Source organism: Sus scrofa, chromosome 9, assembly GCF_054392235.1.
Source record: "Sus scrofa isolate SSC_HxYL_T2T_F1_AM1 chromosome 9, Sscrofa_HxYL_maternal_Yorkshire_Landrace_v2.0, whole genome shotgun sequence".
Classification (NCBI taxonomy): domain Eukaryota; kingdom Metazoa; phylum Chordata; class Mammalia; order Artiodactyla; family Suidae; genus Sus; species Sus scrofa.
In genome coordinates, this window is record NC_139391.1 from 103,760,027 (window position 1) to 103,780,206 (window position 20,180).

Below are 20,180 nucleotides of genomic sequence, written 5' to 3' on the forward strand. Positions count from 1 at the left end.
AGGTAACTTTAAGCTTTCTTTTCTAGTGGTTTGTCAATAAACTTTAAGACAACTTTAGGAAATACTTCTAAGAAATATGTTTTTCTCTAGTTGTATTTTTTAATGTTTAAATAAAAATATTAGAAATTCATGGAAAAATTAGTAGCATTGTGTATCAATTCTATTTTGAACTGAACTATTAACAGATATGAGTTGAGCAATGCTTCCCTGCTGGATACCTTACATACTTCTGTTTTTGCATTGATACATCTAAATTTCAATTCAGTAGTTTACTTGTAAACCTACTCTATTTAATCGCATACACTTTGAGGACCAATAATGACAATATACATTTTTCTTTATCTCTAGCATTTCTAGTGTTTAGAAACATTCTGTAAAGGTACATTGACCTAAATTAAATCATTGTTTAATCATAGAAAATTGTTTGTCCTGACAGCAAGATATAACTTTTTTCTTTATTTTTTGTAGTAGTGTTTCTTTTTCCAGACAGAAATTCACATCAGTAGTCTAGCATGAGTGTCTATAACCAGGCATAATTATGGAATTCTTATAAAAATCCATAAAAGATCCAGAGTAGAATCAAATCAGTAGCACAGTAGGTAAAATGCTTAACTGAAAATAATCAGAGGGGGAGAGGGTCCTGGCTGGTGATGGATAACATTCAGAATGATGTGGGAGGTAAATTTATATTAACATAGGTTTTAATTGACAATTAATCTTAATTTCTTTCCTGAGCTCTAGAGTTCTAATTTTCTACTGGCTATCTCCATCTATACATTTTGTAGGTTCTTTAACCTCAACCTCAATATTTTAAAACCTAAATTTGCAATCTGCCTCTGAATCATCATCTTCCTCCTTTATTTCTCGTTTGAGAAATGCCACCTCCACCCAGGATCACCATTCTTCCCCAGAGTCATCTTTAACTGATTCAACTCATTTGACCTCCTTAATATCTTTTTGATCTATCTCTATTTTTACACATTTCTTTAATTTGCCTTAATTCAGGTTTTTATCATTTCTTGCTTAACTTGCCACAAAATCCTTCTAAATTGTCTTTTTGCTTCAGCAGTAATTCTCTAATTCATTCTCATAATCAGTTTAAGAAGAATATTTCTGAAATTCAAAGATAGCTCTCTGCTTAAAGCTTTTCTACTACAATCAGTAAAATCTCAAATTCTACAAAAATATATTCTGTTACTTCCAGTAAAATGACAAAATCAGAAACATTTAAAATGTTGTGTACAAAAGCCTTTCATGACATCACCTTTGCAGCTATCTCCACCCTAACACTATCTTCAAACATTTACTCTATACTGCAGTCATAACTAAAGGCACATTTTTGGCTTAGAATACTCTATTCATTTTCTGGGAATACAACAAGCCCACATTCTTTCCTCCACCCATCCTCATCTACATTCAGCAAAAAACATCTTTGAACTATCTTCCCAGTTTTCAAAGACACATTTTCCTCTCACATATGATTTTATAGAACTTTATGAATGCTGATTATTGAACTTAACATTTACTTAAATAGTTAATTTTATGAGTCTTCTTGCTAGAGTGAGCCTTTCAAGGATAATGAATGAAATGTAATCTTCGCATCTACAGTATAGGCAAAATGTCTGGTATGCCATAGATTAATGTCAGTGACTTCAAAATCCATGCTGATGACACATTTTCCTTTCTTCTTCTATTTCCTCTACATATTTACCATTTTCCAAAAGAACAAAAATCTCTGTCATTTTCTTTCTTTTCCTCCTTCCTTCCTGGGTCAGTTTGCTGTGTAGCATAAATTGTCACCACAACATTGTAAATCAACCATTCTTTAATTAATATTTAAAAAAAATATCTATTTCTGGGAGTTCCCATCGTGGCTCAGTGGTTAACGAATCGGACTAGGAACCACAAGGTTGCGGGTTTGATCTCTGGTCTTGCTCAGTGGGCTAAGGATCCGGTGTTGCTGTGAGCTGTGGCGTAGGTCGCAGATGCGGCTCAGATCCCGCATTGCTGTGGCTCTGGTGTAGGCCAGCGGCTACAGCCCGGATTCCACCCCTAGCCTGTGAACCTCCATATGCCGTGGGAGCAGCTCAAGAAAAGGCAAAAAGATAAAAAAACAAACAAATAAAAATGTGAGCCAGTACACAATACAACAGTTTTACATACACACATATCCATTCTTCTTCAGATTATTTTCCCATATAGATTATCACAGAATATTGGGTAGAGATCCCTATGCTATATAGAAAATCCTGTCAGTCATTAACTCCATGTACCCCAACGTGCATATGCCAATCCTAAACTCCCAGTTCCCTCCTACAACCTGTCCGCTTTGGTAATCATAAGTTTTTTTTTTTTTTTCATATTTGAGTCTGTTCCTGTTCTGCAAATAAGTTCATTTGCATCCTTTTTTTAGATTTCACATATAAGTGATGTTATATGATGCTTGTCTTTGTCTGATTTACTTCAGTTAGTATGATAATCTCTAGGTCCATCCATATTGCTATGAATAGCGTTATTTCATTCATTTTTATGGCTGAGTTCTATTCCACTGTATATATGTATCACATCTTCCTTATTCATTCTTCTGTTGATGGACATTTAGGTTGCTTCCATGTCCTGGCTACCGTAAATAGTGCTGCAATGAACACCGGGGTGCATGTATCTTTTCAAATTATGGTTTAGTCTGAATAGCTGCTCAGCAATCCAGGGATTGCTGGATCATGTGATAGTTCTATTTTTATTTTTTTGTGAAACCTCCATACTGTCCTCTATAGTGGTTGCACCAATTTACATTCTTACCAACAGTGTAGGAGGGATCCCTTTCTCTGTATTTATCTTTTGTAGACTTTTTCATGATGGCCATTTTGACTGGTGTAAGGTTGTACCTCATTGTAGTTCTGATTTGATTTTTATAATAATTAGTGATGTTGAGCATCTTTTTCTGTGTTTTTTAGCCATCTGTATGTCTTCCCTGGAGACATATGCCTAAATAGACATTTAGATAGTCTGCCCATTTTTTGATTGGGTTGTGGGTTCATTTTTGTTTTTTTTATATTAAATTGTCTATATACTCTGGTGATTAATCCATTGCTTCATTTGCAAATATTTTCTCCCATCCTGTGAGTTGTATTTTCATTTTGTTTGTTGTTTCATTTGCTCTGCAAAAATTTTTAATTAGGTCCTATTTACTTATTTTTGTTTTTATTTTCATTACTATAGAGGTGGATCTGAGAAGATATTGCTGTAGTTTATGTTAAGTGTTCTCTCTCTGTTTTCCTCTACAAGTTTTACAACATCTGGTCTTCTATTTAGGTCTTTAGTCCGCTTTGAGTTTATTTTTGCATATGGTGCTGAGAGTGCTCTAACTAAAATTTTCACAAAACTAGAACGCAAAATTTTAAAATTTGTATGGAAACGCAGAAGACCCCAAATAGCCAAAGCAATCCTGAGAAAGAAAAATAGAGTGTGAGGAATCAGGCTCCCTGACTTCATACTATACTACAACTCTTATCAAAACATTATGATACCAGCACAAAACCAGAAATATACATAAATGGAATAGGATAAAAAAGCCCAGAAATAAACCCAAGTACCTATGGTCAACCAATCTATGACAAAGGAGGCAAGAACATACAATGTAGAAAAGGCAGTTTCTTCAATAAGGGGTGCTGGGAAAACTGGACAGCTACATATAAAAGAATGAAATTAGGCAAATTATTATTCTTTTTTTTTTCTTTTGCCTTTTTAGGGTTGCACCCACAGCATATGGAGATTCCCAGGTCAGGGGTGAAATTGGAGCTGCAGCCGCTGGCCTACACCACAGGCATAGCCATGCAGGATCCATGTCGCATCTGTGACCTACACCATAGCTCAGGGCAACCCTGAATCTCCAACCCACTGAGCGAGACCAGGGATTGAATCCACATCCTCATGGATGCTAGTCAGATTTGTTTCCACTGAGCCATGACAGAAACTCCTGACAAATTATTATTCTTAAGTGAGAGTAACTTTGCTTAATTAATTCAGAAGGGTAGACATACCATGAGGAAAGACTGTAAAGTTGAAGAATCTCAAATTTTGATAACTTTTTAAAAATTTCAATGACTAAATAAAGGTCTATAATAATATGCAAAGTTTATTTTTCTTTCCTAAAATTATCCTTGTTTAAATGAGAGATTGTAACACATTAACTACAGAAATGGTAATCTTTCATAAAAAAATTAAACTCAGAAATAATCTTTATATTATATCTGGGCCATGAGGACATTTATTTACCACTTCTAAGGGTTACATTCTTTTCTACACTATATAAGTTTTGACATCTAAACTTTAGAATAAAGAATAGAAGTTACATAAACTTAATATAGCAAATAATCAAATTATGTGTCAATATTTTTATAAAAGTTATAAAGGATATAGTATATGAATGTTGCTTTCACTCTTTGGTTATCATATTGCTAAGAAAATATTTTTTGACTTTTAAGCTGAGTAACTCTATAGATCAGAGCTTTATACAAAGCCAAAACTAGCTGATTCATCAGAAAAATCTATTAACTATAAGATGGATATTTATTTTTAAATAAACTATTTTCTATGGATGTAAGCCATAAAATGATGCAGACTTATGGCTCAGAGGTAAGACCCTTCTACAATGGCCTGGTATCCTGGATTCAGCAGAAATATATTCTCTACTTAGTGGTTTTCTGAAAAGGCAAAGTTTTCTTCTAATTTAAGGGATTAACGAATGTATGGAAGTAAAATTTTTTTTTAAATATTATTCTATCTTGACATAGACTTATTTTCTGAACTATCTGCATTTTCTCCTGCTATCACACACACATACATGAACACCCAATTTTTAATCATTTCAGAGTTGTCTACTTCATAATTCCAAGTCTGCTCAATATATGTTATAAAATATCATGGTAATATTTGAAGATGAAGAATATATTTAAATCATTGAAATCTATGCATCAATGTAATGATTAGTAATTTGTAGAAAATCTAAACTGTTCTATTTAATTATCTTGGCACTGAATGTGTGCACGTGTGTGTGTACTAGATTCAATAATCAATCAACCACTGCAAATCAGAGGGGAGAGTACAGAGGCACACCCTTTCTTCACAGTCAAGACTTTCCACATCAAAGCCCACCGTATACTCCAAAGCCTCTTGCAGGGTTTTTCTAGACTCATACTTCTGATGGCTGGTGGTACCTATAATTGCATTCCTGGGAATTGGAGAATTACTCTTAAGACTAGATACTGTTAGTGGATATAAAGTTTTCCAAAAATTTAAGTGGATATTTAAACTTAGAAGTGTTCAATTCTCAGTATAAGAGAAAGGTTATACCTTATTATGCTAGAATGATAAACATAGTTCTCTAAGTTCTCTGTGTAAATAAATAATTTGAAGTTTGAAGTTTTGATATTCACATGCCTTTATAAATCTCAAAAGCACAACCCAAGCCCCAAACCACAAATAAACTCCATAGACAATGAAGATTTTAGACCTATAAGGCTGGTCAAAACTACTGACTTTAATGAATTAAATAGCGTTATGTAACTTTTTGAGATCTCACTGAGAGTGGTTGGAGGTTTCACTCAATATTCTTACATCCCCTAGTCACTACTACAATCTACCTTTAAGGCAAGACAACTTTGAATTTCAGGCTTAAAGTGAGTAAGTCAGAAAGAGACAGACAAATACCATATGATATCACTTATATCTGGAATCTAACATAAGGCACAAACGAACCTTTATACAGAAAAGAAAATCATGGACTTAGAGAACAGACTTGTTTTTTGCCAAGGGAGAGGGAGTGGGATGGATTGGGAACTTGGGGTCAATAGATGCAGACTATTGCCTTTGGAATGGATTAGCAGTGAGATCTTACTGTGTAGCACTGGAAACTATGTCTAGTCACTTATGATGGAGCATGATAATGTGAGGAAAAAAAGTGCATACATGTATGTGTAACTGGGTCACCATGCTGTACAGTAGAAAATTGACAGATCACTGTAAACCAGCTATAATGGAAAAAAATCATTATATTAAAAAAATCACTATGAAGAACTGTTTCAGACATATTCTTTAAAATTTAACACATACTTTTAAGGTTTTTTACTCTGCATGAAAAGAGAAAACACTTCAGTTTTTTTTTAAAGTAAAACCAATTTGTATTCCTAGTTTTATAAAAATATAACACAATATTATAAGCATAATTTACCTTGTATCAGTTCCATAGATCATGCTTACTAGGGATCAATTATTTAACCAGCTCCCTGGGTATAGGCAATAGATACTGGTATTCAGTATTCATTATGACCATCAGAATGAACCAAACATTCCTGCAAATTCTTTTAGAATCTTTTTAGTGATTAAGTATTTTGAGTCATCCATTTAATATGAGGAAGATCCAAATACACTAGCATTGCTTAATGGACAAAATTAAATCTTGCCCTGATTTAATTATAGTGGGAATATTCTATATGTCTATAAAATCTACAGATCATTTTCAAATAAACCTAGGATATCTAAACAATTTGAAGACTTGGAATATCTTTCCAAGGTATACAGTTTCAATTTTGTACAGCTTCAATTGTTCAACATTCTCATCATTTATTTATTTCTCTTTTCTCACTGAAGTTTAGTGTGGCACTAAATCTCAAACCTAGCTTGACCGTCTTTTTAAATTAAATCTAATTAGGAGTTCCCATCGTGGCTCAGTGGTTAATGAATCTGACTAGGAACTATGAGGTTGTGAGTTTGATCTCTGCCCTTGCTCAGTGGATTAGGATCCCGCGTTGCTGTGAGCTGTGGTGTAGGTCGCAGACACTGCTCGGATGCAGCATTGCTATGCCTGTGACGTAAGCCGGCAGCTACAGCTCTGATTGGACCCCTAGCCTGGTAACCTCCATATGCCATGGGTGCAGCCTTAGAAAGACAAAAACAAAAATTTAATTAAATCTAATTAATAATTATCATATCAAGCATGAATTAAAATTACTCTAGAAATGAAAAAGAAATTCACTAGTCTTCAAGTGGGAGAATCTCACAAAAGCTCACGTATTACATAATTTTTCTAAAATTAATTCAATTTCATTCAAGTTGCACTGATATGAACCAATCCTCAAATTACTTCAAATATTTAGATATCACTTTAATGATAAGCACCTAAAAATGTCATTATGATATCAAAATTATTTCTCAAGAGGATAGATGTCATTTATCCATTGACAATTATAATCCATTACTATACCATGTACATTGTTTTATTTAATAATCACAACAATCTTGTCCATTCTATTAGCAAAGAAAAAACTGAGTCTCCAAGAAATTAAAAAATCTTGCCCAAGATCATACAACTCTTTTGTGGCCGAGTCAAGATTACTTTACAGGCCTTCCCAGCTTGAATTGGCAAGACCTTTGTATAGTGGTATACATCACTATTTCTGAGAAGTAAAGTTAAAACTGATGATTAAATATGAAAATTTTGATTAATTTGATAAACATAAGACTCAATCTCAAATCAAGCATTGTTCACAATTTACTTTTTTCTAAAGTAGTTTGTTTCTATATGATTTACAAATTGCAGTCCTTTAGAAGCGTGTATGTGTATTTATATGCATGTGCGTATTTATGGTAGACATGAAGATATGAACCAATGTGACATTTTCTTTTATGGTACCCTACAAATACATGAGATGCTAAGGTATCTTGTAGACAAAGTCATGCCCTTTCTCCTCTACAACTACTAGCATGGTCATGATAACTAAGGTAAAAATAGAGGTTAAATTTAGTATCTCTGCCAACTTTTAATCTATATTCAGAATCCCCAGGGATGTAACATTTAATTGTATGAGATTAAGTAGAGGAGCACACAGCTCATAAAAAGCAAAAAAAATATAACATGCCAGTAATACATTTCACCATATTTGTAAGGGAAATAGCCAAATCTAAAAATGCACCCTTTTATGTGGGGTTTTGATGAAAATGCATCTCTAAAGGCACTACTAGTCAGAAGGTAATGTCAAAAATCTCTTTTCTCAATTATATCAATCTTATGGTTTCTATCTGTTATTACAAAAATTCTTCTAAAGAAAAAGAAATATGAGTCTGCTGTGCTGCTATAAGACTGAGATCAGCTTAAAATGCATGAGTCAGACTGTATATCTAAGATTAGTTGTGTCTTCTTGATGATTTATAACCATATGGAATACTCCTTTCACACACGTTTTTGGACTGCCTCTGTAAACTATAATTTTAAGAATTAAGAGAAAAACTGAGAAATCTCAGGTACACTTTACAGCATTTTCTAAATGTGCTGTCTTTTAACTAAATAGATTAAATATCTTTACTAAGGGTTTTCTTTCAGTTTGTTGTTAGAGAGCACCCGCACACTCCCTGTCCCCTCCCTGACATGCAACATATATACACACAAAAAGAAAAAAAACACAGTTCATCATGAAGTCTAGAACTCTTTTACCACCAAATAATATTGGATAGCATTTCAGATTGGAATATAATCATTTTAATTAAATTTGGGTTTTTTTTCAGACTGGTAATATTTTAAATAAATTTACTTAAACAGAAAATGTACACACTCTACAGAATTGTGGATTAATCCTCCTTTAAATGACTAAGACCAATTCTGAAAATGAACAACAGTGAAAAATTATCAAGGGACCGGATATCTTGCAAAGTAAGTCTGTCAACCATAGATCCTTTAATGTAATGTAAGAATAGCACATTCCAAATCACACACACACACACAGAGCACACACACAAATTTGGCTGCCATATAAATAATGTATTCATATTTCTATTCTAGGAATTAAACTACATCACTATAAATATAAAATTGGCATCTGTTTTAAAGTATTTCTAAACTTTAGGCTGGAAGAATAGAATCACAGCTGTTGGTGCGTGATACTATGTATGTGTTTGTGTGAGTGTGTGAGGTATAAGAGAGATTATACTCTGTAAATTACCTAGAAACAATGAGAATGCTTACAAAGAGAACTGGACCAGAAGTTGAAAACAAGTTCCAGGTTCCAACCTTGCAGTTTTATATACTTAGGCAGCCACTTAATCTCTTTGAGACTCTGTTCTCCAGTTGGTATAAGTTATGTTTGAGATTCTTTGTCTTCTAAAATCTAAACTATGTGAGTTTTACACTCTTTGAATCTTCTTTCTTTCCTAGTAATTTCTAAAGGTACAACTGAATAGGGAAAAATGTAACAAAAACTTCCAGTAGGTGTTAAAAAACAAATAAAAAGAAGAAACAAACAGTTCAAATAAGAATTATTCACATCCTACAAGACAGTTAATTACAAATTTTTTCAAATACATGTTCAAGTAAAGTAGCATCCTCACTTAAAAATATCACCACTGTTCTGTCTTTTCTCATATTTAAGTCTTTCAGCCATTTTGAGTTTATTTTCATCCATGGTGTGAGAGTGTGTTCTAGTTTCATTGATTTGCATGCAGCTGTCCAGGTTTCCCAGAACCATTTGACGAAAAGACTGTCTTTTTCCCATTTTATGTTCTTGCCTCCTTTGTGAAAGATTAATTGACCATAGGTGTCTGGGTTTATTTCTGGGTCCTCTATTCTGTTCCATTGGTCTGTCTGTTTTGGTACCATTACCACACTGTCTTGATGACTATGGCTTTGTAATATTGCCTGAAGTCTGGGAGGGTTATCCCTCCTGCTTGGTTTTTGTTCCTCAGGATTGCTTTGGCAATTCTGGGTCTTTTGTGGTTCCATATACATTTTTGGATTGTTTGTTATAGTTCTGTGAAAAATGTCATGGGTAATTTGATAGGGATTGCATTGAATCTGTAGATTGCTTTGGGTAGTTATAAAATAAAATTATTTATAAACTCCTTTCAAGACTCTCCCTAAGATGTACTTCAGCTGACTGAAAAGCAACCATAAAAATATGAGAGCAGATGTTTTGGACATTGTTAATGATAAAGGTACAAAAAATTAATTATAGAAATTTAGAAAACAGATATTACATAGAGCTATGGAAGTTCAAATTGGTATTCTTGTCAGAAAAAAAGTATGCTTTTCACTCTTGTTTAGTGAAACATGATGTACATTTAATACCTTCTTTATAGAATTCTCCACCAGGCTGGTTAATATTACTCTGTTACCTAGTTCTGTGAGATGGATTGGAAGGAACATTAAATTGTGAATCAAGATGAGTGAGTCATTGTTTACCTAAAAATCATTACCCTCTGTTGCCCTAAATTTTCTCATCTGAATAAACAAATTGGAGTCTAAGGATTTTTGATTAAATTTGTATAACTATTTTACTAGAAAGAATGTGATATTTATATCTATAAATATACACATATGATACACATATATTCATTCATATATGACATAAATATCACACAAGTTCATTGCTAGTAGATGTTTTTTCCAAATTATAAGACTTTAAACTCTGTTTCACATTTGAGAAGACTTTAAATTCTCCAATATTTGGAATAAATAATAAAAACAAATTAGAAACATCCTTAGGTATGGTTCTTTGGTATTAAGAAATACCTTTCTAATGAAAAAAGAATACACTTATTTATTGTAAGAAATAATAATCATACTATTACAAAGATTCTCAGTTGTACCCAGACTATTGTAAACAAAGGAGTTATCAGTTAACACATATCTGTTCACTGCTAAAAAAGCCAATTAATTTAACTTACATAGTTTAATTAGAAAATTTGTTCAGAAAAAAAAATACTTATGTACGAAGCCAGTTATTTTTAAACTAGGAAATCATACTGAGATCAATAAGAAAAATTTCCAAATCAATGGAGGTATTTAGGATTTTTTTCCTAAGTAAAAATATGATATGTGTATATTTTCAACCTTTATAATAGCGTGCCTAATGGAAACATATTGAAATATGTGTATCATTTGCTCACAAGTATTTTAAATAAACTTTTTATATTAGAACCAATTAAAACTTACAGAGTTATTGTGAAGATACTACACCGTTTCCATATATCCCATATATCTAATTTCCCCTATTATTAATATCTTACATAGTGTGATACATGCATCATAATGAACTAATATTGAATCACTGTTATTAACTGAAGTCCATATTTCACACAGATTTCCTCAGTTTTTCTCTACAGTCCTTTTTTGATCCCCAAATCCTATTCAAGATACCACATTACATTTAATAGTCATATCTCCTTAGGCTCCTTTTGGCTATGACATTTTCTTAGACTTTCATTGTTTTTTTGATGATCTTGACAATTTTGAGGATTTCTGGTCACACATTTTATAGAATGTCCCTCAACTTGGGACATAAATACACAGGAATAATATATTTTAAGGAGGAATACTGTAGAGGCCTAGTACCATTTTCATCACATCACACAGCAAGGGTACGTAGTATCATCATGACTTACCACTTCTCATTTGTTAACCTTGATTACTTATTATTTTTTTTGTTTTCTCATTTTCCATACAGTATTCTTTGGAATAAAGTCACTAAATGAAGCCAAAATTTAAGGAGTGGGTAACTATGCTCCATATCCTTCAGAGTAAGGTGGCTACATAAATTATTTGGAATTCTTTCTGAAAGGGAGGTTTATCTATTCTCCCTTATTAACTAACTGATTAATTAATTTACATTTTATATTTTATTTATTTTATTTATTTATTTATTTTTTGGTCTTTTTGCGATTTCCTTGGGCTGCTCCCACGGCGTATGGAGATTCCCAGGCTAGGGGTCGAATCAGAGCTGTAGCCACTGGCTTAGCCAGAGCCACAGCAACGCAGGATCCGAGCCGCGTCTGCAACCTACACCACAGCTCACTGCAACGCCGGATCCTTAACCCACTGAGCAAGGGCAGGGACCGAACCTGCAACCTCATGGTTCCTAGTCAGATTCATTAACCACTGCGCCACGATGGGAGCCGGAATGCATAAATTTAAAAGTACAGTTTTATGAAGTGTTTTATCAGAAGTATTACCTGCTTAAATTTTTTTTTTTTTCTCACACACATCTGAATTTGCCAAGTTACTTTCTTTGCAAGTATTTCTGAATGGATTTCACAATAATTATATGGAACTAGAAAGAATGCTCAACTGGAAATCAGGAGCCCAGGGTTTGGGCCTGAACCCCTGGGCCTCTAGTCATCACCCCTGCGTGATCATCAGTAAGTTCCTAAAACTTGTGGACTTTAGTTTCCTCTATAAAATGAAGGAGTTCAACCAGATTATTTCAAAGTACTCTTTAAGTTCTTAAATGCTATAATACCATTTTTCTGAAAATTTGCTAGATATTAAACATGTCATTTTACTAGAATATGGAAAGTAACAAAATCACAAATACACACAAAGTATTTTTTCCTATCTTGATGTAAGAATCTGACACCATTTTTGATGTTCAACCATTAACCTACTGAAAAAAGCATTCAGGTTTCCACGCTTTGTCTCTCTACCAATATACATCCAGTACTCTCTTTATATTTTCTTTATATAGAAAAACTAGTCACTAGCTACAAGTTTGAATTCTGTAGCCTTTGCCTTGGATCAATGATTGTCCAGTCCCATCCATTAGCCACCATAAAAGCCCAACCCTTTCTCTCCTCTTTGCATATGCCTTTCCACCCTGCTTTGAACTTACCCTTCATTCTCCAGAAGTTGCTTGTGTGAGCCACTTACTGCTTAAAAGGACATCAGCCTCCACATCTGATCTATTAGTTGGGATGAGATTCATTTCATCTCTGTGAAGAGATCACAAAACATTTGTTAATGTATATTATTTAACTTATCATACAGGAACAATTATACTAATCCACATTATGGACTCAAAAGATGGCCCTGTATCATCATCTTGAAATGAAAGATAATTTCACTGCCTTTTCTACTTCATAAAAATAAGTAATTTGTTGTTGCCTTTGCAAGTGTAGTGTAACATTGATTTTGAGAATGTTATTCTGCTATTCACTTGATTCCACTTATGGTTAGGTTCTTAAAATGTATACCATTAATAGATGAAAATATGTACTCTGAAGAAGATTCTCTAAACAGAAGAATTCCATCTGGGAAAGTATCCATGATGTTAAAGATTAATGAACAAGGTTTAATAAATATATTTGTTGAGAGTTCCCATTGTGGGTCAGCGGTAATGAATCCAACTAGTATGCATGAGGACATTCAATCCCTGGCCTCACTATGTGGTTTAAGGATCCTGCATTGCCATGAGCTGTGGTTTGAATCACAGATGCAGCTCTGATCCAGCATTGCTATGGCTGTGGTGTAGGCCGGAAACTCTGCAGCTCAGATTTGACCCGAGCCTGGGAACTTCCATATGCTACAGGTATGGCTTTAAAAAGACGTGTGTGTGTGTGTGTGTGTGTGTGTGTGTGTGTGTGTGTGTGTTGATGTTTTTATTTGAGGTAATAGCATGAAAGCAAGTAAGAAGTTATGTCACATTACATCAAAATGATTTTGATTCTAGATGTTATTCCTTAGAAGCATCGTCATATGGTTAATGCTCATTCATTTAAAACCAATAGGGGAGTTCCTGTTGTGGCTTGGTGGTTAACGAATCTGACTAGGAACCATGAGGTGGCAGGTTCGATCCCTGGCCTTGCTCAGTGGGTTAAGGATACGGGGTTGCTGTGAGCTGTGGTATAGGTTGCAGACACAGCTCAGATCCTGCATTGCTGTGGCTCTGACATAGGCCGGTGGCTACAGCTCCGATTCTACCCCAAGCCTTGGAAGCTCCATATGCCACGGGAGCAGCCCTAGAAATGGCAAAAAGACAAAAAATAAAAAAATAAAAAATAAATAAAATAAAACTAATAGTGAGTTAACCTAAATTTTCAACAACATTTGGGGTTGCCAGGACTTTGATGAATAAGATCCAGCTAGTGTAATTAAAGTCGTCACACAACAATTTGTACCTCATGGTTCATGTGAAACTCTGATATCCAACTCTACAGTCAGAACCAGAAAGTAAAAATGTGAGAAGATTTATGGAACTTTCAGTGAAATGCCATAAAGAAAAAAGCAGAGTGAGATAACTTCAATGTAGTGTGAAAACATTCTATACAACCTGACCTGGTTAGCCAGGGGAAACTAAAAAATGATAATGGCTAATGACGGTAGATAAAATATGACATCCTATAAGAATATTACTTCTAGCTCCTCATCTGTAAAGATGATAGGATCAAGGATTCATGTGAGCTTTAAAATACTAAAATTTTGTTATTTGTTTTGTTGTATAAGCATTGTTATAATTAATTTGAACCAGGTTTAATACATTCTATAGATTATATTCTAGTCTAGTTATATGACTAGATCATGTTAAATTATTTTTCAGTTCACTGCTATAATTACTTCATTATGTAGTCAAAGAACAACTTCTTTATGGTGATAGCTTCCCAAACTGAAAGTCTGGGGCCTACGAATGGTAATCCACTTGAGTCTTATAAGTAATGGATTTAAATAAGAGTTTTTCAGTCAATCCGTCTTGTTTATATACTTGGAAGCAAAATCCGTAGTCTATATTTTATCTTTATCTCACTCTTTTTTAAATTTGTTCCATTAGACTCTTACTTTACATAATTGCAGAACATTACAGTTAGTTATCACTTAAAAACTCTAGCCTTTACCCACTACTATATTTACCTGACTCCCTTTCTTTGAAAAAAAAACTTAGTTTACTGTTCTTAAGAACATCATAATATTCAGTCTATTAAATATTAAATAAAATTTATTTAAATATTAAATAAAATTTTAATTTTTATTTGTTATTTGATCTTTCCAAGGAACAGAGGAAGAAAAATTTTTGAGTACAACATGTTTTATATTGAATCAATACAAATGCACATTTGAGATATGTCTACTGTGACCAATATTACGCACCAAAAAAAATGGCATTAATTAAATCTCGTTCTCTCCTTTGTGTTCAATTAAATGATTCCTTTATGATTCTTGATGTTTATGCCTTTGAACAACATTGATGGATTCACAGACCAATGCTTGCTGCCTTTAGGCTTGGACTTCAACTGGCTGAGGTTGTTACATCATACTGCAATTCCCCATGGCACAGAACCAAAATAATCTTAAAAATTTAAAAGCACCTCTGGGAGTTCCTGTCGCGGCGCAGTGGTTAACGAATCCGACTAGGAACCATGAGGTTGCAGGTTCGGTCCCTGCCCTTGCTCAGTGGGTTAACGATCCAGCCTTGCCCTGACCCCTTGCCTGGGAACCTCCATATGCCGCGGGAGCGGCCCAAGAAATGGCAAAAAAATAAAATAAAATAAAAAAATAATAAAAGCACCTTTTAGCATTGATCATAAATGTAGTTCTTTAGGAAATGAATGAGTGATCTTTTCCTCATAGGTTTATAAAAGGTAAAGGAGACACAAACAACAGAAAGTGGTGAATGAGATACAACCAGCTGTACATATTTGGAGTGGGAGTAGGGATGGTATAAAGGGTAGACTATATTGTATCAGTATCTTTTTTTTTTTTTTTTTTTTTGTCTTTTTGCTATTTCTTGTGCCGCTCCTGCGGCATATGGAGGTTCCCAGGCTAGGGGTCCAATCGGAGCTGTAGCCACCGGCCTACACCAGAGCCACAGCAACTCGGGATCCGAGCTGCGTCTGCAACCTACACCACAGCTCACGGCAACGCCGGATCCTTAACCCACTGAGCAAGGGCAGGGACCGAACCCGCAACCTCATCGTTCTTAGTCAGATTCGTTAACCACTGCGCCACGACAGGAACTCCTGTATCAGTATCTTTTGATAACAGTTTAAAAACACTTCATTCAGTAATTGCACTAGCATGATTAAGTAATTTTAAAGGACTTTTAAAAATAAACGAAAAATAGAGAGTTTATTTGAAATTGCTTCTATGTTTGAAAAAATAAAGGAAAAAACAATGGGACTACAATATTACATTGAAAAGAGGAATGGAACTCTTTCCTTGTTAACAGCATAGGTGAATGCACTGTGCCTTCTCTTCTTGGACATGTCCCAGGCCAAATAGTGTGGCATCAATAAATGGTACTTAATGATTATGACAAAATTGTGTACTATGTGTTTCACTGCTGCATAAGAATCATGTCATTTATTACTTTTGATTTGACAGTAAATAGGATTTTTCTTTATTTTTTTAATTTCTTTTTCTGATCCTTTGTTATTAGTATGCAAAAGATTTCAGTGTTAGTTTTGTATCCTGCAACTTTACCAAATTTATTGATGAGCTCCAATATTTTTCTGGTAGCATCTTTAGGATTTTCTATGTAAGTAATATGTTGTCTGCAAACAGTGACAGTTTTACTCCTTTTCCAATCTGGATTTCTTTTCTTTCTTTTTCTTCTCTGATTGCTATGGCTAGGACTTCCAAAACTATGTTGAATAAAAGTGGTGAGAGTGAACAGCCTTATCTTGTTCCTGATCTTAGAGGAAATGCTTTCAACTTTTCATCACTGAGAATTATGGTAGATTTTTCATATATGGCCTTTATTATATTGAGGTAATTTCCCTCTGTACCCACTTTCTGGAAGGTTTTTATCAGAAATTGGCGTTGGATTTTGTCAAAAGCTTTTTCTGTATCTATTGAGATGATCATATGCCTTTTATTCTTCAGTTTGTTTATGTGGTGTATAACACTGAATGATTTGTGGATACTGAAGAATCCTTTAATCCCTGGGGTAAAATACCCAGGAATAAACCTACCTAAAGAGACAAAAGACCTGTACACTTTAAGCTGTAAAATACTGGTGAAAAAAAGCAATGCTGCAAACAGGTGGAAAGATACCATGCTTTTGAATTGGAAGAATCAGTATTGTCAAAATGTCTATACTACTGAAGAAAATCTACAGACTGCCAATTGCCAAAGGCATTTTTTACAGAAGTATAACAAAAAAAGTTTTAAATATGTATAGAAACACAAAAGATCCTGAATACCCAAAGCAATCTTGAAAAATAAGAGCAGAACTGGAAAAATCAGGCTCACTGACTTCAGACTCTACTGCAAAGATACAGCCATCGAAACAGTATGGTACTGGCAAAAAAACCCCAGAAATACATATTGGTTTAACAGGAGAGAAAGCCCAGAGATAAAGCCACATATCTATGATCAACTAAGCTATGAGAAAGGAGGCAAGAATATACAATGGAAAAAAGTATCTTCAATAGGTGGTGCTCAGAAAACTGGACAGCCACATATAGAAGAGTGAAAATATTATATTCTCTAACACTATACACAAAAATAAACTCAAAATTGATTAAAAACATAAATGTAAGGCTGGATACTATAAAACTCTAGAGGAAAATGTGGGCAGAATACTCTTTGATATAAACTTCGCAAAATCTTTTTGTATATGCATATCAAAGTAATGAAAATGAAAACAAAAATAAACAAATGGGACCTAATGAAACTTAAAAGATTTTGCACAGCAAAGGAAACCATAAAATAAAAAAAAAAACAACAAAAAGACAGCTTACAGAATGGGAGAAAATATATGAAAATAAAGCAAATGACAAGGGATTACCTGTCAAAATATACATATATATTTCACACAGCTTTATATATTAAAAAAGCCAATCAAAAAATGAGCAGAAGATCTAAATAGACATTTCCCCAAAGAATATGGATGAATTAAAAGCACATGAAAAGATACTCAACATCACTAATTCTTAGAGAAATCCAAATCAGTACTACAGTGAGGTATCACCTCACACTGGTCAGAATGGCCATCATCAAAATGTCCACAAACATTAAATTCTGGAGAGGGTATGGAGAAAAGGGACCCCTCTTACACTGCTGGTGGGAATGTAAATTGGTGCAACCACTATGGAGAAAAGTGTGGAACTTCCTTAAAAAACTAAAAATAGAACTATATGATCCAACAATCCCTGGATTGCTGAGCATCTATCCAGACTAAACCACAATTTGTTTTGTTTCTGTTGTTGTTGTTTTTAATGGTTATTTCCCCAATACAATTTTTTTTCTACTGTCCAGCATGGTGACCCAGCTACACATACATGTACACATTCTATTTTCACACTTTATCATGCTCCATCATAAGTGACTAGACATAGTTCCCAGTGCTACACAGCAGGATCTCATTGCTAATCCATTCCAAAGGCAATAGTTTGTATCTACTAATCCCAAGCTCCCCAACCACCCCACTCCCTCCCCCTCCCCCTTGGCAACCACAAGTCTATTCTCGAAGTCCATGATTTTCTTTTCTGTGTGCCTTATATTAGATTCCAGATATAAGTGATATCATGTGGTATTTGTCTTTCTCTTTCTGACTTACTTCACTCAGGATGAGAGTCTCCAGTTCCATCCATGTTGCTGCAAATGGCATTATTTTGTTCTTTTTTATGGCTGAGTAGTAATCCATTGTGTATATATACAACATCTTCCTAATCCAGAGGTCTCTCCATGGACATTTGGGTTGTTTCCATGTCTTGACTACTGTGAATAGAGCTGCAATGAACATGTGGGTGCATGTGTCTTTTTCAAGGAAAGTTTTGTCTGGATATATGCTCAAGAGCGGGATTTCTGGGTCATATGGTAGTTCTATGTATAGATTTCTAAGGTATCTCCATACTGATCTCCATAGTGGTTATACTAGCTTACATTCCCACCAACAGTGCAGGAGGGTTCCCTTTTCTCCACACCCTCTCCAGCATTTGTTATTTGTGGGCTTATTAATGATGGCCATTCTGACTGGTGTGAGGTGGTATCTCCTGGTAGTTTTGATTTGCATTTCTCTAATAATCAGTGATGTTGTGCATTTTTTCCATGTGCGACCAGGTGGGAGTCATCCCAGGTGCACAAGGATGGTTCAACATACGCAAATCAATCAAAGTCATACACCACATTAACAAAAGAAAAGTCAAAAACCACATGATCATCTCAATAGATGCAGAAAAAGCATTTGACAAAGTCCAACATCCATTCATGATCAAAACTCTTAGCAAAGTTGGTATACAGGGAACATACTTAACATAATCAAAGCCATTTATGACAAACTCACAGCAAATATAATACTCCATGGAGAAAAGCTGAAAACCTTCCCACTAAAATCTGGAAAAAGACAATGATGCCCACTCTCACCATTTTCATTTAACATAGTATTAAATGTCCTAGCCACAGCAATCAGACAAACAAAAGAAATAAAAGGCATCCAAATAGGAAGAGGTAAAACTGTCACTGTATGCAGATGACATGATACTATATATAGAAAACCCTAAGGACTCAACCCAAAAACTACTTGAACCGATCAACAAATTCAGCAAAGTAGCAGGATGTAAGATTAACAGTCAGAAATCAGTCGCATTTCTGTATACAAATAATGAAATATTAGAAAAGGAATATGAAAATAAAATACCTTTTAAAATTGCTCCCCCCAAAATCAAATACCTGGGAATACAGTTGACCAAGGAGGTAAAGGAGTTATATTCTGAGAACTATAAAACATTAATCAGGGAAAGTAAAGAAGACAGAAAGAAATAGAAAGCTATTCCCTGCTCCTGGGTTGGAAAACATTAATATTGTAAAAATGGCCATACTACCCAAAGCCATCTACAGATTCAATGCAATCCCTATCAAATTAGCCATGACATTTTTCACAGAACTAGAACAAACAGTCTAAAAATGTATATGGAACCACAAAAGACCCAGAATTGCCAAAGCAATCCTGAGAAACAATAACCAAGCAGGAAACATAACTCTCCAAGACTTCAGGCACTATTACAAAGCCAATCATCAAGACAATGTGTTACTGGTACCAAAACAAACATACAGATCAATGGAACAGAATAGAGAACCCAGAAGTAAACCCAGACACCTACGGGCAATTCATCTTTAACAAAGGAGGCAAGAACAGAAAATGGGAAAAGACAGTCTTTTCATCAAGTGGTGCTGGGAAACCTGGACAGCTGCATGTAGATCAATGAAACTAGAATACACCCTCACACCATGAATGAAAATAAACTCAAAATGGCTGAAAGACTTAAATATAAGACAAGACACCATCAAAATCCTGGAAGAGAACATAAGCAAAACATTCTCTGACATCAACCTTATGAATATTTTCTCAGATCAATCTCCCAAAGCAACAGAAATAAGAGCAAAACTAAACCAATGGGACCTAATCAAACTGACAAGCTTTTGC

The 20,180-nt window shown here is 34.4% G+C and overlaps 1 long non-coding RNA gene across 1 annotated transcript in view; it reads right to left on the minus strand.

Moving 5' to 3' along the window:
* The window catches only part of LOC110255496 (uncharacterized), a 714,189-nt gene that overhangs the window by 496,135 nt on the left and 197,874 nt on the right, over window positions 1–20,180 (minus strand). The window contains exon 2 of the long non-coding RNA XR_014816017.1: window positions 12,654–12,753. This is a non-coding gene — a long non-coding RNA (uncharacterized LOC110255496). The remainder of the gene's footprint in view (window positions 1–12,653; window positions 12,754–20,180) is intronic.